The sequence below is a fragment of the Rhinopithecus roxellana genome, chromosome 14, assembly GCF_007565055.1.
Source record: "Rhinopithecus roxellana isolate Shanxi Qingling chromosome 14, ASM756505v1, whole genome shotgun sequence".
NCBI classification, from domain to species: domain Eukaryota; kingdom Metazoa; phylum Chordata; class Mammalia; order Primates; family Cercopithecidae; genus Rhinopithecus; species Rhinopithecus roxellana.
In genome coordinates, this window is record NC_044562.1 from 51,649,008 (window position 1) to 51,675,054 (window position 26,047).

Here is a 26,047-nt window from a genome sequence, read left to right on the forward strand (position 1 = left end):
AAATAGAATACAATTTTGTTCTTAGAGGAAGGTGCCAACTTGTATTTTTGGCAGAATAATTCCACACATATATCTGGACAAATTTATAGATGCTGTAATCAAACTTGAAAAAGTGCATGGAATAATAGATTTCAATCAGATGTCTGAAAGCAATAAACAAAGATTGAATGACTATTTGTGAAATCATTTTAAGCTTTAAAAATCAAATAACTAAAATTAAGATTAATATAGAAATGTGTTAATAGTTGTGTTCCCAGAGACTCAGATTGACTCAATTAATTGCTATTTATTAAATAAATAAATGAATACATTTTAAAGTTAATAACTTTTTTATTTTATGAGATGCTATACTTGGCTTAATTTCCACCAAAAATCCCAGTAGACTATGTGTCATGGTTTCAATGTTCATTCCCTCCAAAACTCATGTTGAAATGTAACTGCCAGTGTGACAATATTGGGATGTGAGGCTTTTAAGAGGTGATTAGGCCATGAAGATTCTACCCTCATGGATGGGTTTAATGCCTTAAAAAAAAACTTTTGGAAGTGAGTTCTCTCTTGCTCCCCAGTGTGTTCTCTTGTCCTTCTACCTTCTGCCATGTGATGATGCAGCACAAAGACCCTTGCAAGGTGCTAGTACCAAGCCCTAGGACTTTCCGGTCTTCAGAACTGTGAGCAATACATGCCTTTTCTTTGTAAATCACCCAGTCTGTGGTCTGGTATAGCAACACAAAACAGACTGACACCATGAAAACTCAGTGGTATGAAACTCCTGAACTTGCATGTCTAATAACACTTATGTGTTAGAAAAAGGAAATTTTGGTAAAGTAAAAAACTTGTCATATTTAATAGGTAATTCAAAGTGATATAAAATCCTCCAGTGTCTTAGAATCTTGATATTTCACAAAGAGTATTTCCCCATGTCAAAAACCTCTTTGAATAAGAAATCTTTCCATGCAGGTAGCCACTCCATGAGTGGCTCTGACAAATTCTGCTGTATTTTGCTCCGCTGCCATGGTTTGCTCACGTTACTCTGCTCTTCTGGTCGTTTTGAGGCATGACTGCTACACAGCCCTCTGCTTGTGTGGGTCGCACAATGTCTTCTCAGAGCTTGCTCTTTCCTCATCTTCTGAGGGATCTATAGCATTTTTCTGGGCATTCTCAGGTTTTAAAATTTCACACATCAGTAATATTTGCCCTCAGTTTTGGGGAATTATTATAGTGTTGTAAATTTTCTATTTGGCCAAGTAAGCATATTAATAAAGCTAACCAATTATAATGCTAACTCCATTCTTATTACATTGAATACATGGATATTTTAATAAGATGTAAATAGGGAAACCGTAATTGCAAGAATTAAGAATGTAGATTTAATTGAGCCTTAGGATGAACCTTGTTATATTATCTTCCAACTGCCCCCCCCCCGACACCAATTTTTTTTTTTGCAGAGGAGTCAATGACAACTTAATCACTGACTGGCACTGGACAAAGGACTGAAATTTGGGAGTAACTGCCATAGATTATGCTGTTTATTCTGGCCAGCTTTAATGCTGTCTATAATCCTAACATGGTGTCAGAACAGAAACTTTCTTTGAGGTTTGTCTTGTCTTTGTAGGGCATTCATTTATTTAACAAACACAAGCCAGGCTTGTACTCTGTGCCAGGAACATAAAGATAAAAGTCTCTGCCTCATGAAACTCACAATCTGTAAACAGATAATTTTTCAGTTGAAACTTGTTGTTGCTGACTCATGTTCCTGGAAATAACCATGTATATCAAATGCCATCTTTTAAAGCAGTAAACCAATTGCCAGTATGCAGATAAACCTGTCAATTCTATCTTTATTAAATTCTCATGTACACCTATTCTTTTTTTTTTGCAAGCAGAATCAAAGTTCAATAATGATTCTTAGTGTAGATTCTTTGGCCCTATTGTTCTTTAACTGCCATTGTGTTGCTCACCTTCCTTGTCAAACTCTTTTATTTTCTCTACCTCCACTTTGAACCAAAAGATACTATAACAAGTTCATCCTAAGGCTAAATTAATTCTACATTCTTAATTCTTGCTATTATAATTTCCCTATTTATATCTTATTAAAATATCCACTTATTCAATGGGATAAGAATGGAGTATTATAATAGGTTAGCTTTATTAGTATGCTTACTTGGACAAATGGAAAATTTATGACACTATAATAATTCTCCCAAATTGAGGGGAAATACTACTGATGTGTGAAATTTGCAGTCTTTTCTCCTTCTTTCTGTCTGTCTAATTCTTTCTCTTAGTGGCATTTATTTTTGGTTTTCCAGTAATTTCTCACAAATAATAAAACTCAAATGTAACAACACAATGTCTATGACATTAGAACATTGAGCAGGCAGTACAGCAGTAAATGAGAAAGAAAACAGAATGAATGAAAATTGGAGTTTTTTTGCTGCTAAAATTGAACTTGGTCAAAGTCCTATCAAGGATGCATGAGAGTGAAAGGAAACAAAAATAACAAGCTTTAGGTATGAGAGTTACACTATGATAAGGTTATGTTAGAAATGAGTGTAAGGTCCTAGGAGAATATAAAGGGCTAACATGTAATCCAGATGGAGTGTGGAGGTTTCTGGGGGCAAGTGACACCTGAGAAAAGCACATTGAATGAGAAGGAGTGACTTGATGATGAAGATGAGTAAAGACATTCCAAGAACAGGAAGAAGCCAATGCAAAGACATGGAGATATGAAAGAGGATGCTGTGATGACTCAAATGGAGAATTATCCAGAATGGGAGTTGTTACGTTCTTCACAGAGGAGGCCACCTGCACTGGGTGAACTGAATAGGTCACATGCAAAGTTCAGCGGATCCCTAAGATCACCCTAATTTCTGACATAAACTGCAAATTCTGGGATCCCCAAGACCACTTTTAGATTCAATAATTCACTAGAAATGCTCATAGAACTCAGCAAAGCTGTTGTACTCATGGTTACAGTTTATTGCAACAAAGGTTATAGATTCAGATCAGCCACAGGAAGAGGTCCATAGAGCAGGGGCCAGGAGAAATCCAGTCATGAGCTTCCAGTTATCCTTCCCTGGTAGAGACTTGCAGACAGTGCTAATATTTCCCTGAAATGATGTGTGACAATATGTATGGGGTGTTGACATAGGGAAGCTTACTCAAGCCTTGGCATCCAGTTTTATTGAAGTGTGGCCATATAGACATGATTGACTACCCATATGGCTGATTTTAGACTGCAGCCCCTTCAGAGATCAAGTTGATACTGCGTATCTCAAGGCCCCAACTGTAAATCACATTGTTAGTATAGGATATTTGGGATGGTCTAAGATTCCCAGGTACACAAAAGCAATGTGATTAGGCAGGACCTTCCAAGGACATAGACGTTACCTCCCAGGAATGGAAGGCAAAGGTCAAACCTCTGTTTGGGCAAGAATAATTCTTTGATACACACTACAAAACTTTTAGATTCCAGTCATATTTCCTTTGGAGGAAGTCTGACATGAGGCATCACTCCTGGACCTGAGGTCAGCTCTTGATTCAAAGACCTCCGCTGAGATCTAATGGATCACAACCTGGCTGCACATTAGGCTTACATAGGGATACTTAATGTTGCTGATGTTTTAGCCCACACCCGCTGTCCCCAGAAATTCCGATTTAATTAGTCTGAGGCAGGTCTAGGATTGGTATGTTTTAAAAGATCTGCAGGTAATTCTAATTTGTGGTCAAGATTGAGAACCACTTCATGAAGTAGCTAGGAAAACTCTGCCTATTAAAGGTACTCTCTGGAGTGTGATGTCCTCTCCTGGGGAGTCTGAATAAGACAAATAATTGGCTCCAGCAGTGGATGTAGATAAAGATGTAGTCTCAGGAGAAGAAGCATAAACAGAGAAGCTGAATCAAGAAAATGATTTTCTATTGGAGTTGCTGAGGTATCCAGACAGGCATGTCATGAGACTTGACTCAACTATTGCTAGGTTGATTTTCTGGACATACTGTATCCTTACAGTGGGTATCTTCCATCTGAAGTAACCTGTCCTTGTGGTATGCCACATGAATGAGTTTACCTATTACTCTGGCCTTTGCCTCTCACCTTCTGGGGAAGATTATGTAATTCTTTGAGCCCTAGCTACCTCACTGGTAAAATGGGGATAATAGGAGATACCTCATAACTTGCTATAAGATTATATAAACTTTAGTGTTTAACTTTTGTTATAGACTCCAAAAGGGCCAGCAGTGTGATCCTCAGCATCTCACTGAGGTAGGTGATTGAAGCCTGTTCTAGCCACTGTGCCAAATTGCTGACCTTAACACATAAATGAACTTAATTCTTACAACATTCCTATGAAGTAACTGCCATTATAATTTTTATTTCATAGCTGAGAAGCTAAGAATTAAAAAATGTTAAATAATTTATTCAGTGTTGTTTATAAGTGCTATGGTTTGAATGTGACCCTCGAAGTTAATGAGTTGGAAATTTCACCCCCAAGGCAACAGTGTTGAGAACTGAGACCTTTAAGAGGTGATGAGTCTTGAGGGCTCTGCCCTGATGAATGGGTTAATGCCGTTATCACGGGCCTGGGTTGGTTATCATGGGAATGGGTTTCTGATAAAAGGATGAGTTTGAGTCCGTCTTCCTTCTCCCTCTCCTTCTGTCTCTTTCTCCCCGTCTCATGTGTGCACATGCATGCTCTCTTGCCCTTCTACCTTCCACCATGGTATGATGCAGCCCCAAGCATCTCATCAGGTGTGGGACCCTTGATATTGAACTTCCCAACCTCCAGAACGTAAGAAATAAGTTCCTGTCCTTTATAAATTACCCAGTCTTAGGTATTCTGTTATAGCAACAAAAAATAGACAATAGCAATGGGTTATTTTGTTAGTAATGCTACTAATAATACATGTCGGGATAATTATATTTAATCTTAAGGAAATTGCTTATTTAGCATCTGATGACATACGGTCTTATATTGTTTCTGGGTTTTTCCTAAGTGTTGCAGTTTTAGCTTCCCAATAATATTTTAATTGTGTTGTCCCAATACGATATAAATAACCAGCACTTATGTTTTGTTTGTAACTCTTATTGCTTTTGGAGCAGGACTGATCTTGTCGTTTTAGTTGGGTTTTACAGCTGAAAACTCAGCTTTGGAAAGATATGCCATCATATACTAGAAGGAGTCAAATGATTCAAAATTACTCATTGGAGTCTGAACAGAACTGCAGCCTACTTTTATTCAGGAGGCTTTCACTGGACCTTACTCCCATGGAAGTAGAAATGAATTGAAATTTATGTAACAATTTCACACATTCTCAAATCATCTGTCATAGCTACATAGTCTTAGGAAATGGTGAAAATGGCATGCATTTGGATTCAATTACAAATGAATTTTCAGGAAAACAGAATATCCTAATTTATGAAATATTCTGATTAACGGAGTGTATAGGAATTATTTATTCTAAAAGTATCATCCATATTAAAACTATAAAGGACATATTTTACTTTATGTTTGATAATTCATAAATCATTTTTGTTTCATGCTATGGTTTGGGATAAGAATTGTGAGCATCTCCTCAGGTATAATAATAATAATAGATAGGCTAGGCACAGTGGCTCATACCTGTAATCCCAGCACTTTGGGAGGCCGAGGCAGGTGGATGACCTGATGTCAGGAGTTCAAGACCAGCCTGGCCAACATGATGAAATCCTGTCTCTACTAAAAATACAAAATTGGCTGGGTGTGGTGGCACATGCCTGTAGTCCCAGCTACTCTGGAGGCTTAGACAGGAGAATTGCTTGAACCCAGGAGGTGAAGGCTGCAGTGAGCTGAGATTGCACCACTGCATTCCAGCCTGGGTAAGACAGAGTGAGACTCTGTCTCAAAAAAAAAAAAAAAAAAAAAAAAGCCAGGTTACTTTAAATATTATGTAATAAAGTGATAACTTACATAAATGTAGCAAAGAAAAATGTTTTCATATAATAATATGCAAAACTGAAAAGTCACTTGAAAAGATAAAGAATTAAAATTTATAGAGTTTATATGGTCTTTATATTAGGCAGTATTACATTCATTATAAACTCTGACTCTCACTATAGCTCTATGAAATAGCTATTATGTTTATTTTGCAGATAAAGAAAATGCCTCTCAGAGGGATAGTCCTAGGTTCCCAAACTTTTTCAGTGCACAATGTTCTTAGCATCTCAGTAATGTTTTCACACCACTCTGCCTAAAGGTATTCCTAAACGTTTCCTTGACTAAGTTATTAATTCTAAAACCCTAATAAGTACGTAGATTCTAACAACTTAGTAGCCATTGGAAAATAAAATGTACATAAATTGAAGCTAAGTTTATTTTTACTTCATTCTTAACCACAATTACTAACAGGATGTACGTGCCTTTTGGGCACTGCACAGCTTTGCAAACTTTACATCAGATGGGATACCTCCACCCCAATTTGGTGTTTTACATTGAATTTGAGGTGGTACTTGCTTATCATACTAATTTCTGAAAACCGAGCTTTGCAAAAATATGCCATCATTGAAAGGAGTGTGGCATGATCTAATGTTGACCCTGTTTGCACTGTATTGAAAAGATGTTGAGTATAACTGTGTTGCTCTTGAAAACTTAAAATATCCCATGGCACTCCTTGGAATATCTTGGCATACAGTTTGGGAAACTCATGGTTAAATAATTTCTCAAAATGAACAGCTAATAAGTGTTGAAGTTAGGATTCAAAACCATAGTGTATTTATGCATTCAAAATATCTTAATGACTGAAGATAGTTGATCTTTTATTGACTAAGACTTTACCACCGTACCATTCAGTGGAACCCTATATAAAAACAGAGGATATGAAAACATTATTTAATGATGTTTTCTCTATTTTAATTTTTATTTATTTATTTATTTATTTATTTATTTATTTATTTATTTTTGAGATGGAGTCTCGCTCTGTTGCCCAGGCTGGAGTGCAGTGGCACGATCTCAGCTCCCTGCAAGCTCTGCCTCCTGGGTTCACACCATTCTCCTGCCTCAGCCTTGGAAGTAGGGGACAACATGTGCCTGCCACCATGCCTGGCTAATTTTTTTGTATTTTTAGTAGAGGCAGGGTTTCACGGTGCTCGCCAGGATGGTCTCGATCTCCTGACCTCGTGATCCACCTGCCTCGGCCTCTCAAAGTTCTGCGATTACATACGTGAGCCACCATGCCTGGCCCCCTATTTAATAATGTTATTTGAGGTTATGTGTAGAAAAAATAAATGAATCCTTGACAATTGTTCTTCAATAATATAATTTTAAAGACTCATGAAGACAATTTGACAAATATAAAAAATAGTATCATGCATGGTATTTTCCCCTGATAACAGAGATAAAAATGCTTCAATCTTTTATATTACATTTAAATCAGGACTATCCAAGTTGCTACAAATTTTAAATGTTGAATTCTCCTGTAAAATTTGTATAACCACAAAGTTGTGCACTTAAAAATATTTCTTGTCCCGCAGATTCAGTGGGAGAATAAAAGCTCATAGTCAAAAAACTCATGAAAAGATAATAAAACTGCAGAAATGAATAAGATTGGTGGCTTATGGAGGAGGCTGATCTTGCAAATGGTTATTCTCGTCTCCCCCAAATAGAGATCCATGATTTATCTTAGAGGAAAATTTCATAAAATAATCTCATTTCTGTTCAATTTAATTTATATGTAAATATTCTTATTGGTCCTGCTTTATTTTTGTATAAGTCAGTTGACATTTTGACAAATATGAACAGAAAATATCATGTGCCTACTTTTTTGCTTTCCCCATCTTTATAGAAGCCCCAATGAAAATAAAAATAGTGTATAGTGAAAGGTATTTTCATTCTTGCCTTGCAAGATAATTAATTTACATATCGATTGGAGTGAAATACATGAGGCCTTTACTATACGAAGTGTTTTTTGTTGTCATTGTTTTTTCCGGTTTTCATACTTGAATATCATTTGATTGCAGAAACAGAAGATTTCAGTGTCATAGCCTAGGGTGCTCAGACCCAAATAAATTTCTACTGATGCATTTGTGTAATGAGAACTTACATACTGGAAGAATAAACATGCTGGATGTATGAGAATTAGGTATTAGATAAAGTTCATTTTAGACTCCAATCTGTTTCAGAAGAATAGCCTTATGAAAAGTTATTTCAATCCATGAAATTCCTTCACTCAGACATTTGTCTTCAATACCTGTGAAATTGATATCTCTGTCTAAGCAACCTGATTAGCCTTTAATACATGATTCACAAGGACTGAATTGTTAAATATTATGTTCATTAAGAAAATAAAATTCCTATAAATGAAATTATTTTGACAGATTAATTCGTAGATTTTTCTGAATGTTAAAATATTGTATATATTTGTTTTGGATGAAATTAGTACTAGGCTGGAGTCCTTTGTAATGCAAAGGATATTTGAGTTGACACTTTGTCATCTGATTAGGGCATCTGGAAAAAATGGAGCTGTTGGTTTGACAGAGTTCAGTGTTGAGGTTGAGATTTTGTCAACAGGGCACGGAAGGTGTTGAAGTAGCTGGCCTAGCTGTTCTTGTTTTGGGAAAAGTAGTTGTTTGACCAAACATCTTCATTTACTTATATTCAACTTTGTTATTTAAAGCCGGTCATCAGTTTCAAATATTATTGTTCTTTATTTGCTTATTTTTGTGCTTTGCAATTCTTTTGCTTTCAAATAGACATGATTTTTTTTCTTTTTTCTTCATTCTTTCTTCAATATCTATTTCCTGGCAATATAAATTAAATGTTGAAATAATTACTAAAGGATGCTGTAAAAGCACCATCTTTGAAATCTTAACCGGTAAGACAGTTTTTCTGGGATTATTTTAGGTCATAAATTAAGGCAGAAAGTTAAAATTGCATAGTTTTCTAAGAGACTACGAATTCCAGGGTTCTGAAATCTGCTACTTCAAGCAAAATGGAAGATGAGTTGAAGTTTAAATTTACAGACTGTTGAAACTCGTTAAGAAGATTGGTGTGGTGAAAAGTGTAGCAAAGAGGAAATACTGTGCCTTGGGATTATTTTGTTTATATTCATGCTACCTTTTTGGCATACATATTTGAGATACATTTTGGGGAGGGGTGATTTCTTCTCTTTGAAATCACTTTTTTCTATTGCTATTTTGAAGTCCATTTTTCCTTGTTTCTCCTGTGCTCCTCAAGTGGTAAAGAGTTTGGAGTTCTGTGTGGCACAGGTGCTGAGTGTTGCCGTGTTACCCAGCACCTCCAAATGGCAGTGCATGGAATTGGCAGTGGGCTGAATCACTCACTCACTTAACTATTGTAGGTTTAGGGACTGGGAGGACCAGAGGTTCAGGGAGATACAGAAGAAACTGGGCCCTGTAAGGCAACAGCTCTGATTACCGGAGCTTCTGCTTTTCATCTAAAGAATTTACCTGGATATCCTTTCAAAGAACTTTAAATTTTGAGATGACAGGTGAGGAGTCAAAAAAGCAGAACCTCTGGACATATTCTGCACTTGGCTTGCATTTTGTGTTTTTTACATTTTGTATATGAAATACTTCGTAACCACTGTTATATAATTTATTTTATTCTCTTAAAGTTTACAGCAATAATAGCTTATACTGTTAATAATTCAAGTTTATATTTGCCCTTTATTTTCTTGCTTTTAGGATACTTCATTTTCCTTTTATTTTTCAATTTTATTTTCTTCCTTCTCTCTTGAAAATAAGTTTTACAAATTTATTATAATTTAGTTTTATCCAACCCTATTAAATTTTGAGCTATTGCTTTTGTCTGACATACTTTTTATTCTCTTACATTTTGTTTCTATTTTATCTTAGCTTTTATTTTCTGATTTAAATAAAAGATTTTTCAATTGTTTTAATTTACTATTTTAAAGCAGTTTTAAAAATAATTTTACAATGTAATCGTTTAAAACATTGCTATGCTTTTTTTTTTTTTTTTATTTGACTTTAACCCACAGAAGATTTTCCAGGAAGGTTTCAGCTTGGTCAGTTTCAGCTTGGTCAGGTGCTTTAGGGATGGCCTCAACCGTAGAGAGCACCACCTCCACAAGTACAGCTGTACTTTCCCTTTGCCCTTTGATAGTGCACTGAAAAATCAGCCCACAAAAGGCAGATTAATGGAGGAAAGGCGTACAGATTGACTTAATGTGTACAAAAGAGCCTTCAGAAGGAAGACCCAAAGATATAGGGGAAATTGTCAATGTTTATACTTAGGTTTGACAAAGCATGGACAGCTGTGTAGAAATAGGATTGGAAAAAAAGGGTATGGTCTAATACTAATAGGCTGAGTGGGGAAACCCAGCAAGGCCCATCTGTCTAGACTCTTATTGGCTCCTCTGAGCATACATTTCTCTCTCTCTTTCTTTCTTTTTTTGAGATAGAATCTCACTCTGTCTCCCAAGCTGATGTGCAGTGGCATAATCTTGGCTCACTGCAACTTCTGCCTCCTGGGTTCAAGCGATTCTCCTAACTCAGCCTCCCAAGTAGCTGGGAATACAGGCCCGTGCCACTACACCCAGCTAATTTTTGTATTTTCAGTAGAGATGGGGTTTCGCCATGTTGGCCAGGCTGGTCTCAAACTCCTGACCTCAGGTGATTCACCTGCCTTGGCCTCCCAAAGTGCTGAGATTACAAGTGTGAGCCACAGCACCCCGCCCATTTCTTTTTGCTGGGAATAGTGTGGGACCCACTCTGGAATGGGAGTCTGATGACCTATGGTCAAACAAGGTAGGTAAGATAATTTCTGTATGGTAATTTTCCTATAGAGAAGTGGCAGAAAAGTTGCAGTAATATTTTTAGATTTTCAGGGGAAAGGGGTCCTGGTTTCTATAACCCCACGGCCCCCACCCCTCTTGGAGAAGAGGGATTCTAGTTTCTATGGGTAGCTTCAGGGGAGAATGGGACTGAAAGACAGGAGGGCAGGAGAAGGTCAGAGGAAACTCTTGCTTCTAAGGCTATTTTTGAAGGCTTCTTTTGGGAGTTTGTTTTCCAATACTCCCTTCCCAGGACTCAGCCCATGCTGAGTGACTGATAGAGGTGGAGGTATAAAAGCCTGGTCATTTTTGCCAAATGTGAGATAACTCTGAAGGGTCTTTTTAGTCCCCATGGAGTCTGCAGAGGCTCTATTTTGGCCTGAAGTCCCAGTGTAACTCCTCCCTTTATTCAATCCCACTTAGTTCCTCCCCCTTCCACAGGTGCTGTTCCCAAGGTCACTTCCTAAGTAACATCACGTGCTGTAAAGTGCTTCTATGAGAACTCATGCTGTAATATTAACCTTTTATTTTATTTAAAAAGCATCAGCTTTATTTACGTAAAGGTAAATTTATACGCAGTTGACCCCTGAACTACATGGGTTTGAACTTCATGGGTCTTATACATAGGCGTTTTTCAACCAAACATGGATGGAAAATACAGTATTGATGTGAAACTCCAGTATAGGGAGGGTTGACTATTCACATGTGTGTGAGTTCTGCAGTTCTGACCTTGGGTCTTGAGTTTGCACGAATTGTGGTATATGTGGGGGTTCTGGAACCAATCCCCCACTATACTGAGAGACAGCTGTATAGTGAAATGCACTTATTTTAAGTGTACTTAAAGTGCTATTTCTCGATCAATCCAGGCATAGTTTGGCTTTCCTGCCTTTGAAACCGGTCCAATTGTCCTATAGAACTGATATTTATGGTTTATTTTGAATAAACATAGAAATTGACCCTCCCAATCTTAAAACTTGAGAAAGTTACAATTATCTTATGTGAGTTGCTTTCTCAGAAAACCAACCATCAGGCCTCCCAGATAGTATCAAGGAAGTGAAACTTACCAGATCACCACATGTGGACGATGAGACACTAGACCCAACACTCATCATAATTGCCTAACTAACCACCTGCTTCCGGTTGACCAATTCCTCTTTCTTGCTCATCCCTAAATCCTGGTTTGTTTTTTTTCCCCACATATAGTTACATTTCTTCTCTGCCGTTTAAACTCTTAGTTCTAGACCATCAGGGAGATGGATTTGAGACTGATCTTCCGTCTCCTCAGCTGCAGCGCCTTCTTCTCTGGCAATACTTATTGTCTCAGTGACTGGCTTTCTGCACAGTGAGCAGCAGGACCTGGACTGAACCCCTGGCATTTTGGTGACACCTTTGTACTTGCTTTTCCTTTTTCCTGGAAAACTTCCCCTCTGCTGTCAGTATGTGGCCTTCCATTCCTTCAGTGCCATTTTCTCATGAATACTTTAGTTTTCCACGCTATTTAGAAATGCAAGACATTTTCACTCTGAAAACTTAGATATACAATTTTTGTTTTATTAGTTTCATGGTATTTATGACCTGCTGGTATGTTATATAATAAGCTTATTTGTTTATTTCCTGTCTTCTTTTTCTATGTTATCACCTCCACAGGGCATGGATTTTTGTCTGTTTTGTTCTTTGCTGTATCCTCAGTAGCTATAAATATTTGTTAAATAATTGAATGAATGAAAAAAACTGGGTTTGAATTTTCATTATATAAATACCTTGAGGAGGCCAGGCACGGTGGCTCACACCTGTAATCCCAGCACTTTGGGAGGCCAAGGTGGGCAGATCACAAGGTCAGGAATTCGAGACCAGCCTGGCCAACATGGTGAAACCCTGTCTATACTAAAGATACAAAAAATTAGCCCAGCGTGGTGGCATGTACCTGTAATCCCAGCTTCTCTGGAGGTTGAGGCAGGAGAATCGCTTGACCCAGGAGGTGGAGATTGCAGTGAGCTGAGATTGCGCTATTGCATTCCAGCCTGGGTGACAGGGTGAGACTCCATCTCAAAAATAAATATGTACATACATACGTACATACATACATGCATACATACCTTGGGGAGTAATTTATTCTTTCTGTGACAGTGCTATAGAGTTATATTTCATACCTATCTTACACAGTCATTGTAATAAAGTCAAATGTCATTAAGTGACAGTAATGGCATGATATCCTATTGAACAGTAATGGCATGATATCCTATTGAGAAAGTCACAGGAGATAAGTCTGAAAATCAGATAGGCCTTGGAAGCATTAAAAAAAATGAGAGCTGGAAGATGTGACATCCTTGAGATGTTTTGGTATGTGTATGTGCAGGTGTGTTTAATTGGAATTTTGATTGTAAAATGTAATTACCATCACAAGTACAGTTCACATTAACATTTAGTTCAAAGCTACCCCTTTCTCTCTTTTTACTCCACCCTTGGTGATCAGTTCTGGATTTGTGGAATACTCAGGGACACAATTTGACTCTGATACTTGGGTGAAATTTAAGAGGGGATAACAGAGAGGTTTGAAAGTTCTCCCTTTACTCTGGATCAATGGATTGATGACTTTTTGTACTTTATGTAGCTGGTGTGGTTATGTAGCCATCAGGATAGTGGAAACAAGCGAACTTAAATGTCTTAATGACTTAACAGGTTTAGTTTCTTACCCATATTTCATGAGGCCATCCATTGGAGATGTGCTCCACACTGTCCTTACTCAAGGACTGAGGGAGAATCTATCCCTATGTTTCCACAGTTAATGAAGGAATTTAGAAAAGGGTATGGAACTCATGCTTTAGCTTTTAAAGCCTCTGGCTGGAATGACACCTCTGCCTGGAATGACTTCTGTTCACGTCTCATATGCCACTACTAATCACAGGGTCACAACTAGCTGTGAGGGAACAGGTAGTGTAGGAAGAGGAAAGCACCAGAAATATTTGATTAGCAGCCCTGATGGGTAGTACCACAGGTAGGTTGGGCTTGAGGTCACCTTCTGCATTGGAGGGGCCTCTTGTCATTGGTAGGCCTAATTGGACCAGGGCAGGGCCCAGGGCAGGGGCCAGGGCAGAGATGGGCTTGAAATGAATTGTTAAGGTCAAATGCTCTCAGTTTTAGGTGAGTGGTTTTAAAATCTTAGCGAGGAAAAATACCCGCCAAGGAACATGATTAAAAGAAAAATCGACTCCCCTCAGGCCCCCACCCAGAGACTGATGAAGTGATTCTGAAGCTGGCCACTAAATCACACTTTAAGAAATATTAGAAAGAAAATATCTTTCTTTGGTTCACTTTTCTATTCTCTTCATTAGAGTGGAAAAAACTCTTTGAGAGTACCTGACATACAATTGTAAACCCTTGGTAAATCTTTTTTGAGTTAAAAAAAGAGCAACAATCATGAAACACTTAAAAAACCAATATAACCTGACTTTCAAAACTGTCTTGGGTTAAATTTCTTAGAATGCTGTGAATTCGCCTTTCCGTCTGGCGGCAGCCATCAGGTAAGCCAAGATGGGTGCATACAAGTACATCCAGGAGCTATGGAGAAAGAAGCAGTCTGATGTCATGCGCTTTCTTCTGAGGGTCCGCTGCTGGCAGTACCGCCAGCTCTCTGCTCTCCACAGGGCTCCCCGCCCCACCCGGCCTGATAAAGCGCGCCGACTGGGCTACAAGGCCAAGCAAGGTTACGTTATATATAGGATTCATGTTCGCCGTGGTGGCCGAAAACGCCCAGTTCCTAAGGGTGCAACTTACGGCAAGCCTGTCCATCATGGTGTTAACCAGCTAAAGTTTGCTCGAAGCCTTCAGTCCGTTGCAGAGGAGCGAGCTGGACGCCACTGTGGGGCTCTGAGAGTCCTGAATTCTTACTGGGTTGGAGAAGATTCCACATACAAATTTTTCGAGGTTATCCTCATTGATCCATTCCATAAAGCTATCAGAAGAAATCCTGACACCCAGTGGATCACCAAACCAGTCCACAAGCACAGGGAGATGCGTGGGCTGACATCTGCAGGCCGAAAGAGCCGTGGCCTTGGAAAGGGCCATAAGTTCCACCATACTATTGGTGGTTCTCGCCGGGCAGCTTGGAGAAGGCGCAATACTCTCCAGCTCCACCGTTACCGCTAATATAAGTAAAGTTTGTAAAATTAATACCTAATAAACAATTTAGGACAGTCATGTCTGCTTACAGGTGTTATTTGTCTGTTAAAACTAGTCTGCAGATTGTTTCTTGAATGCTTTGTCAAATTAAGAAAGTTAAAGTGCAATAATGTTTGAAGACAATAAGTGGTGGTGTATCTTGTTTCTAATAAGATAAACTTTTTGTCTTTGCTTTATCTTATTAGGGAGTTGTATGTCAGTGTATAAAACATACTGTGGTATAATAGGTTTGAAATAAATTCTTTAAGAGAACTGAAAAAAAAAAAAAAAAAAAAAAAAAAAAAAAAAAAAAAAAAGAATGCTGTGAATTCTTACCAGGAATGTCTATTTTATATATACAGCATGCATTTTCCTAATCAATTAGCAACAAATGCAGAAATTAAAACTAATCAGTAGTAGCATGCTTAGGATAATAATAAAATACCTATAGTCTATCTTTTAAAAACCTTTATTTCTGAAAACCTATAACTTCTTTCATTGATTGTCTTTTTCTATTAACTTTCCACTGTATTCTCCATATCCTTGGACTGAGCAAATGATTACTTTTGTCATTTTAAGTAGTTCTTCATGGGAAGTACTTTTTTCCTTTTCTCTGAATATGACTGTCTTCTGTGATTATAATGATTGACAGCATATTTAAAATTAAGATCATTCGGTTAATATTCTAAGCAATGTTCAAGAAATAGCAAATTCCCTCTTGAAATGTTTTGTGTAATGTAATAAGTTTATAATGCTAGTTTAGGAATGGCTTAAAGTGCTGATAACTCTCAAATAATTAGACTGGTTACCTAAGCACTGCTCTATGTAAAAGGAATATCTATTTTAGTCCACAGACACTACAAATTAACCAGAATTATTCCAAATGAAAAATTAAAATAAAATTTTATTTACATTTCATTATAATTACTTTCAGATATAATTAAAATTCTTATTCTTTGGTATTCTTCATAATTCTTCGTAATTTGTAAATATTTCCTGTATAGTTCTGGTCATGTATACTTGAGGAAAAGTGGATGAAATTTTTTTTAAAACTAAATTTCTAGGAATAGTATATAATTTATTTTATAAAATATCACTTTTATAAAAGGATTTACTTTTAGCCCAATGTAGTATTAGTAGGTTGAGCTATTTCAGGGTGAAAGAGGAATCTAAACATCACTCTATGAAATTATAGGAGTTTAAATTGCTGCAATTTTAAAATTATTTATTAATATACTGGCTTAAAATTATTTATTAATATTCTGGGCTTTTTCTTGGTATAAAGTTTACATTTCTGGATAATGTTTCTTGTGGACCTGAGTTCTTTTTTTAAAAAAGAAATTTAACTTAATACCACATCTTGTTGAGCAAACTAAAATTTCAGTGTAAACATCCAAAGAATTAATTGTCTATTTTGGTGCTCTCACAATCTGCATTTTCCTTGAGCTTCTTACCTGTATTCTGCAACTATTAATGAACTTCAACTCACTTTGGGAGGCTGAGGTGGGCGGATCACCTGAGGTCAGGAGTTCAAGACCAGCCTGGCCAACATGGCAAAACCCTGTCTCTACTAAAAAATACCAAAATTATCTGGGGCGTAGTCGTGGGCGCCTATAATCCAAGCTACTCAAGAAGCTGAGGCAGGGAGAACTGCTTGAACCTGGGAGGTGGAGGTTGCAGTGAACTGAGATGGTACCACTGCATTCCAGCCTGGGTGAAAGAATGAGACTCCATCTCCAAAAACAAAAACAAAAAGCAAAAAACTTCAATTCACCTCTCCTGTGCTAACCTCCAGCAGTAATCAATGTGGTATCAGTTATACCATTTTTAGGGGTGAATATCAGCACAACTAATGATAATTTCCTAAACAATTGTTTACAGACAGGAAAGGTGAGAGAATTTCTAGAAACAATAAAAGAACACACCTCAGTTACAGCCAGGACTTTTATCATTCTATGAACTGGTTTAATCTTTAATTCTGGCCAAGTTGTCTTTCAAATTAATGTCAAAGATGACCACATAGAGAGAGTATATATCAGCTTCCCCCACCAAGCTAGTATGTATGTGTTATATATTTTAGGGCAACCCAAGTGTCAGCTTCTTAGGTGTTCCCTAGGTCAACTGAGTTCATTTTGTATTCTTACATTTAGCGTCATTGGCTACAACCTCTAACCCAATGTCCTTTCTGATATCTTCAGTTTCATGAAAGTCTCTTATTCTTGGTCTGATTTTCTAATGCTGTTTTATCCTCTTTGTCTATTGTACCATTTATCTTCTGCCTCTATGAATTCCTTTCCCATGCCTGTTCTCCCACTATTCTATCTTTAAATTACTGCCATTGCCCAATTTTATTCTGCTTCCAAATTACCACCAAACATGGGCTGATTGTCTAGAAAATTTTTATTGGATATGTGGGACAAAAAATATAAGATTATATCATAGTACAGTATACAGTTTAAAATTGTATAATAGATATTTGCATCTGTTAGCTTTTGCTTCATGAGAAACCACCTGAGAAATTTAAGCTAACAATCATTTTATTATTGTTCCTGAGTCTGTCAGTTGACCAAGTAGTTCCATGTCCATCTGAGGGCTGATTATTCTAGAATGGCTTTGCTTTTAATTTGGCCAGTTGGTGCTGGATGTTGACTGGGGTGATAGGGATGACTGGTGGCAGTGGACACTCCAGACAGCCCACTGCTGCCATCACGCTGGCTGCAGCAGAGAGACACGGCTGGGGCTGCATGCTCCATGGAGCCAGTGAGAGCCCTGCCCCTTCTCAGTTGGGGCAGAAGTTCCCCAGGTGTTGCTGCAGCTGCCCAAATCGTGGCTGCAGACTCATGCATCCTACACTCTTGAGGGTCTGGGAAGGCCCCCATGCCCTCACAGGCTCGAAAGTGCCTGCTCCCTCTGCCCGGATTCTCCCTGCTATCAGTGCCTGCTCCCATCTCAGAGCAAAGTTGAGGCTGAACCTGGGCACCATGAATGGCAGCAGGAGGCAGGCAGATTCCTGGGTGGAAGGGCAAAGTTCCCCAGTGAGACCCTACCTTCAGGCCAGGTAGGGCCTGCAGGCTGGGGGCTGGGCTGCCAGTCTCACGGAGTGGAGTGGGACCTTGTAGTGCTTTCTCTGGGCCCACCCATGGCTGCCCATGGACCAATTGGTGTGACTTCATCCCCTCTGGGGCTCATAAAAGTCCCGGGCTCAGCCAGAGCTGAACAGATGATGGAATGACCAGCAGCAGAGAGAAGCTTCCCACTCCAGGGTCTCTGCTCTGCTAAGAGCTGCAGAGAGGTTGGGACAAGTTACCAGCAGAGAGGAGCCACCCACCCCAGGGCCTCCTCCTCTCTGCTGAAGGCTGAACACTTGTTGGAACATCCTGGCTGCAGAAAAGAGCTAACCATAGCAGGTCTCTGAGTTATTCTGCTCCTCTTCATCTTGCTCACCCTGCATTTGTCTGTGTGCCTCATTCTTCCTGGTCACAGGACAAGAACTTGGGGCCCGCCAGATGGCAAGTGTAGAAGAGCTGTAACACACACAGGGCAGAAACGTATTCCTTGCTCACCACATTGCTGGTGAAGAGAAGAGCTGAGGCCCTTTGGGGAGCCTAGACATGAGAACTCCCTGATCCAGGCTGTGAGTCCCTCTTTGAGGCCCTATGGTTTTTGGAATCTCTGAGCTTCTGTGCACTGCTGTATTCCCTGGTGCCAGCTAGGAAAGCTGCTTGCAGTATAGCTGGTCCAGCTGCAGCCTCGCAGAAAGCTGGCATGTGTGCCAGCACCTGGAGCTGTCTGCTACACTGTAGGGGCATAATCAAGGAAAAGGATATAGGAAGAAGAATTATTGAGCCAACTTGCAAATAATCTACTACACATTGTTTAACATTTTATATATTTTTAAAAAGTGGTCATCTTTTCTTTTAGGGGACATGTATTTTAATGCATGGCTGGGCTAACTTCTCTTCTTCTGAACTTTTTTCTTTTCACCCTGACTCAGTAACTCAATCATGCCCAACCTCTGATTTTGTTTCTTCATTTTATGAGCACTTTTCTTTTAAAACTCTTCTTTGTCATCTAAATCCATCCCCCAAAGACCTAATTTTTGTAAACAAATCTGAAGCTGTTTATGAGTAAAACAACTCTCTCCATGAAGGAAATCCAGTAGACAACTCAGTATTTTTCTTTCATCTACACAAATATGAAGATTAAAATGTGAATTCCTACAAAGCAGTAATAGTACTTTTATGTATTCAATGCATAAACAAGGCTTGGGATTTCTAAACAACTTACCATAATTTTGAGGCCTCTCTATGGGTCCTCTGTTGTTGAAAATTTTGTAGCAAGCAACCTGAAAAAAACCTTTCAGAAAATGGATATTCCACAACAGACTGGTACAGAAAGAGAAATGTGTTGATGATGACAAAAAAAGCAGGAGGATTTTGAAATAGTATTACTTATTTTTTAATAATCAGGTCTTATAAAACTACCAAATTTTATTTTCAAAACCTAAGAGAACTTTGCTGTATTCAAATCTAATTAACAGTGATGGAAACTCTAAAACCTGAAAATTTTAACTTAAGAATTTATTTTTATCCTGGGAGTAAAGTAGGATTGTGCTCCTAGACCAGACTTCAAGGGACTTTCCTGTCATGTTGAAGTGCAACCTGAAAATCTGGAGGTGGAATATGTGATTTTACTTTTATGATTGCAATGGAGGGAGTAGACTCTAGAGATCTGGTACATGTAATTATTTAGCAATCTAATCAGATATTACATTTGGGTCAATAACTGGCATAACTGAACTTCTCTGATGCCTATAGCACAGGGATATGTGCTTGGGTAGGATTGTCTGATAAAAGATGGGTCATCCAGTTAAAATTAAGTTTCAGATAGACAACAAATAATTTTTTTTAATAGTAAGAGAATGTCCTATTCATCTGAAATTCAAATCTAGTGGGGACATTCTGTATTTTTATTTGCTATTTCTGAAAATTGTATCAGTTTAAACAATATAAAGCTTAAAAGCCAGGACATACCTAAGAAATAATAACACAGAGAAACACATTGTGGTGGATTTAAAACATATCCACAAGTTCTTTGGCACTCCATTGAGAGGTGGGATGTATGCCTTGTCCTTTAAATCTGATTGGATTTAATGATTCACTTGTAACCAATAGATGCAGATGAAATGCCTGCGTAGCTATTGAGGCTAGGTCGTAAAAGACATTGTAGCTTCTGTCTTGCTTTTGCAGATGAGCACCCAGGAAAGAAAAAGACTACCCTAAGGCCACCATGCTATAAGGGAGCCCAGGTCACATAGAGAGGCTCAAGCAGCTGCTGTAGTTGATAGCCCCAGCTCAAGTCCCTCTGAGGTGGCTGCTTAGAGCCACCATGACCACCAGTCATGGGAGCAGGCACCCAAAGCAGGGAGAAGCCAGGCAGCGGGAGCAGGCACTTCTGAGCCTGTGAGCGCAGGAGGGCTTTCCCGAGCCCCCAAGGGTGCAGGATGCGTGAGTCTGCAGCCATGGTTTGGGTAGTTGCAGCGACACCTGGGGAGCTCCTGTCCCAACTCAGAAGGGGCAGGGCTCTCACTGGCTCCATGGAGCATGCAGCCCCGGCTGTGTCTCTCTGCAGCAGGCAGTGTGATGGCAGCGGTTGTGCTGTCTGGAGTGGCCGCTGCCGTCAGTTATCCCTGCATAGCTATGGAGGTTCCAACCTCCAACTCATGAGTAATTCCCAGCAGAAGCCCAGGCATTGTGGAGCACAGATAAGCTGTATGCTATCTTAATTCTTGACGTATAGAATCCAGGAGCATAGTAAAGTGGTTTTAAGGCACAAAGTTTTGTGGTTATTTGTCATGCAGTAATAGTAACTGTAATACACATGCTCAGTATAAAGTGAATGGTTAAAATAATCAGTGGTGCAGGAGCTTAGTGGAAGAAGTAGTCACCAGAGGCTTTGATAGGGCAAGGATTCCCCTGCTCTGCCCTACCCCCACACTCAAAAGGCAGAGCTTGATAGGGAGTATAGAACGTGGGAAATGAGAAAGGGAGAGGGTGAAAGCAGAATTAGTGGCAAAGATCAAAGATCCTTGTTCCTGTTTTTTTTTTTTTTTTTTTTTTTTTTGAGACAGAATCTTGCTCCATCACCCAGGGTGGAGTGCAATGGTGCCATCTCAGCTCACTGCAGCCTCCGCCTCCCAGATTCAAGCGATTCTCATGCCTCAGCCTCCCAAGTGTCTGGGATTACAGGTGCCCGCCACCATGCCTAGCTAATTTTTGGATTTTTAGTAGAGACAGGGTTTCCCCATGTTGGCCAGGCTGGTCTTGAACTCCCGGCCTTAGGTGATCTGTCTGCCTCGGCTTTCCAAAGTGCTGGGATTACAGGCGTGATCCATCGCGTCCGGTTGATAACCTTGTTCTTTTTCCTTTACAATTTTCTTCTTAGGATGATTGTAATTTAAAGTAAATCAGCTTGCAAAGCACTGGAAAAAAGATTAAGGGTTGAACAGAAGAAGGAATAAATTAAACTCCCACTTTAATTTCTGGGCTATGTTTCTGAGCATTTGAAGATGAAGCTGTTATGGCTGTGCATAGGACTTAACGGTCTTTAGGGAGCCTGATAAACTGAGAAACAGATTGCAGTACTTTTGCATTGGTGACCCACTAGGCTGACTTAGTCGTTTAAATTTCACATTTCTTTAACGTGCTGAAACAAGGAAATTTTAAAGTGTTCTTCTAAAAGAACAGAAAAGTTTCATGGGAGAACAGAGCAATTTGGTGAAAAGAGGATTTTCTTTATGCCTCAGTGCCTTCTGAGAAGTCTCCAAACTGCTGAATGACCAAAGATAAATGCAAAAGAAACTATGTTGTCTCTATTTGTGGAAAGATTGTTTCTGGGCATCACCATGCGCAGTTGTTGTAGGGAAGATACTGAAGGTTGAGTCATTTTCCCTGGGGACTTGACAATGCCTGAGAAGTTTATAATTCAAAGCATGTCTTATATTACTCAAAATAAAGTTAACATCTAGGGATTTCTATTTACATGTGAAAAATTACACTTCTTAATTTAGAAGTGGACTTTGGGCAAAATTATGAGGTGGGTATTGTGGAAACAGTCTCTGTACCCCTGTATTCTTTACTTTCTTTACTCTCTTTCCCCCACACCTCTCAGGACCTTCCCAGGACCCCTCAACTCTTATGCCCTATCCTGGCCCACCAGTTCATCTCTTCCTCTGCAATAGCCTGCCAGCACTGGCTTCTCTGGTCTCTTCCAGTCTTGCCTTTTAACCTATTGATGGCTCCTTCACAGGTACCATTCAGATGTATTTCCCCTTAGTGAGGCATAGCAACCATGTAGTCTGTATCTTCCGGAATAAGTCATATACCTATCCTGGTACATTCCATTGTCTCTATGACTTAAAATTCCTCAGCAATTCTAAGATTTTGATGTCAAACTCATTTCTCGTAATTCCTCTTAAGTCTGAAACTCCTAATCATTTTTAGATAATGTGTTTAGATTCTTTTTAAATTTTTTTTTTTTTTAATTTTTGAGATGGGGTCTCATTCTGTTGCCCAGGCTGGAATGCAGTGGCATGATCATGGCTCACCTCAGCCTTGACCTCCTCAGGCTCAGGTGATCTTCCCACTTCAGCCTCTTGAGCAGCTGGGACTGCAGGCATTCAACACTGTGCCCAACTCATTTTTGTATTTTTAGTAGAGATGGGATTTTGCCATGTTGCCCAGGCTGGACTCAAATTCCTGGACTCTACAGATTCACCTGCCTCAGCCTCCCAAAGTGCTAGGATTACAGGTATGAGCCATTGTGCCTGACAGTGTGTTTAGATTCTTCATATGAAGCTTCTATTCCCCACACCTCATTGCTTCTGTTTTTTTCAAAATCAGTTTTCTGGTTACTCCACAGCTTTCATTGTAGCTGTTGATTCTTGCCTTACTCTCTTTGTCCTTGCCCAAATTCTAGCATTTTTCCATCCATCCATCCATCCATCCATCCATCCATCCATCCATCCAGTTTATTATTCATGCAGACAGCTCATATTATACAGTAGCCTCATAGTTACGATGGCCCTCAACTTTGATGGCCTTATTTGTTTTTCAATGGAGTTACCTGCACGTAGTGAATATTATGTTAAAGATATAAAAGTATTTAAAGTATAAACCAATTGTTGAAGAGTATCACCACTTTGGTAACAGGATCAATAGCTCAAATTTCACTGGCTTTCCTTCTCCCTTTGTGATGTGGCTGGCACTTTTAAGACCCTGCAAATTCTCACCTAAGTCTTCAGACTCCCTGGGAGAAGGTATGTCTCATGTGTGCCTCAAAAGACTCTGTGGGTACATTCCCTGAACACTGTCTTGATCCCTCTGTGCTCTTCGGACTCCCCTTTGCCTGAAGGGCTGCTTGTCAGTGCTCTACCTGCAGCTGCTTGCTGCAGAACACCCATGTCCACTTCATGTGTTCACTCTCTTTGAACTTTCATAGCTGCCTGGTCCCAATGTACCAAAGAATGTAACTTACTTGGTTAGACTTTGTTTTAGAGACTTAAGTAACACTCCCATGCCTGTCCTGTCTCAGATATTCCCTTATGAAACAAAGGTTGGTTGTTGTTGTTGTTGTTTTAGCTTTTGACTTTATTTGCTTGTAGTATAAGTTTATAGTAGTGTTTCTCACTTTGAATCACCCACTTTAAGTTACTCCTTTAAAAGTGCTGCTGCCTCAACCCCAAAGATTCTGGTTTAATCCATCTGGGATGGGCCCCAGCATCAGTTGATTCTACTGTGCTGTGAGGGTTGAGAACTTCTAGTTTATAAGCATTGACAGGAGGCCAACATTATAGTCATCTCCTCACCCTCCTAATCTTTATTCTAAATGTCAAAATAGTAGTCCTTCTCCTTCCGATGAAAGCAGACGAATCACCCTCACCCCCCAGCAAGTCATATCAAGAGATCCACCTGATGGCTAGAGAAAGCTGAATTTTAGTTTGGTGCTTGAAGTGAGTCCATAGCAATTTGTATAAGGAAAGAATTTCAAACACAGACTTCAGAGGGAGAAAGAGACAGCCTTATATGTGCTATAGAGTTCCCCATTCTAAGCTATAAGAATAATCTTTGGCCAAGTTGAAAAGGATTGAGTAGGATTGGAAAATAAGTATATATTATCTCATTTTCAGCCTTGACTTATTTATTTTCCTTTTCGCTATCTAAAAACACAGTTAATGTCACATGTAATATTAATTTTGGATTTTAATAAATTTCTAGTTTGCTAGGGTTAAAATTTGTATTGGGCACAGGAGAATCTTTCAAAGAGTCAGTCAATTATGCAGTTTCTTTTGGACAGTCGGCAGAGGAGGATTTAGTGATGATAACGAAGTTGGAGCTTTAGGTCCTCTGGGAGGAACTCTAGAAATGTGTTCATATAGTTCTATTTTTTTTTGTAAAATTTGCATAAGAAATATGTTTTTTTTTCTTAAAAAGCATTTTCTTCCTCAATTGCAGAAGCTTCAGACCTTGCTTAATTTGATTACATCTAATCCCTGAGAACACTGTGAAATAGGATACTCTGTTCCTCAAAGTGAAACAGCTCTTAGTTCAAGTGTCTTTATCTTCCATTTCTTTTCTATTAGAAAAGAAGTAACAAAAAGGCTTACCACAGGGCTTATTTTATATCAACGTGTACCACTAACTATGCACAGTTGTTAAATTCTCGCAAAATCTATCTGTTGATAAATAGCCATTGCCTCAAGCACTTGAGTGCCTCCTACTACCATTCCATGGAATCCCTGCAATTCACCCAGGCCTCCCATTATCCAGCAACTAATGAGGGGCAGGAGGGAGCAGTTCAGGACCTGGTCCAGTGTTATGACCACCAGCCATTCTGAATGATAGATCTCTGTGCTAAATGAGTTATTAAATAAGTTGGACTCCATGCCTGCTTAAAAACAACTTAAAAAAAATCCTCCTGTTACATATTATACGTCAGAACACTGTCTAATTAAATACCTTTATACAAGAAGTGGTCCTATAAAATGCCAATATATTTTATAAATCATTTTTGGAAATTTGTTTTGTGTTCATTTAATATCTGATTTGTGTATGACAAAGGAAAGTTATGTCATGTTGAAACTAGATCTTAGATTAGTCAAAAAGAATTTTGAGGAATACCTTAATAGGGCTTTAGTTTGCAACTTAGAGGTTTCTTAAAATATATTGAAACAAGGAAGCCAGCTGCTAACACAAAGGAGTACTACTCAGTAGTCACTGTGTAGGAGTTGCTATGAGGACTAGAAAGGAGACAGCACAGATCTTCAACAATTGCTTAAATCTTTACCAAGAAATACATTGTGCAAAGTGCCATACTTAGACTCTATCTAGAGATGATCCACATTTTAGAGAGTTATAAGCTCATGGTATTATCTTCACATTTGGCAATCTAGAAATAAATAAATCATTTGGGTTATATTTAATGCACATGAGTGTTAAAAGTAAATGAAACATAAATTTAGGACTAGGTTGTTTAAAATGTATAAGCTTACTATAGATCATAAACCATGATATAGTCTTTGAAAAGAATTAATCTCACCTTATTATTTCAGCAGGTCTTTTATTTATAAAGTAAAAAGAATCGACAGTTCTATTACATTTCTAGACTTCAGGGGCCTTTCATATGTTTAATTACTAATAAACAGATGTAAGTAACAAAGGGAACAGATAAAAATTACTTCTGGATAGAAAAAGTGACTCCCATGTATTTTCAAGGCAGTTTTATTTGAAGTTTCACAAATGGCCTGGAATCACACAAGGGAATACTCAAATTTGCAGATGCTATTAGTTTTTCTGCATAAAGACTTGCCTGCCTATTTATTCAACACTCTAAAAACCTTTATTGGGTGTTCACTTTGTGTTACACTACAGAGACAAAAGAATGCAGATGACACAGTCCCTGTCCTGTAAGACATGATCCCAGTGGTAGAGACAAACAGGTAAACAGAAGACTTTACTTCATATAACATGTAAGGGGTCTGCAAAAGTAAATTAGTCACTCTACATAATTATATATCTTTTTAGTATAAGATGCTGCTTGGCAGAAACTC

General features: G+C 38.7%; 1 protein-coding gene and 1 pseudogene across 2 annotated transcripts in view; both read left to right on the forward strand.

Moving 5' to 3' along the window:
• PDE1A (phosphodiesterase 1A) overlaps positions 1-26,047 on the forward strand; it is a 601,081-nt gene that overhangs the window by 90,100 nt on the left and 484,934 nt on the right. The gene's annotated exons all lie outside the window — the stretch shown is intronic.
• LOC104657401 lies at positions 14,263-15,219 on the forward strand (annotated as a pseudogene). Its single transcript, XR_747279.2, has one exon. The product of XR_747279.2 is annotated as a 60S ribosomal protein L15 pseudogene (transcript).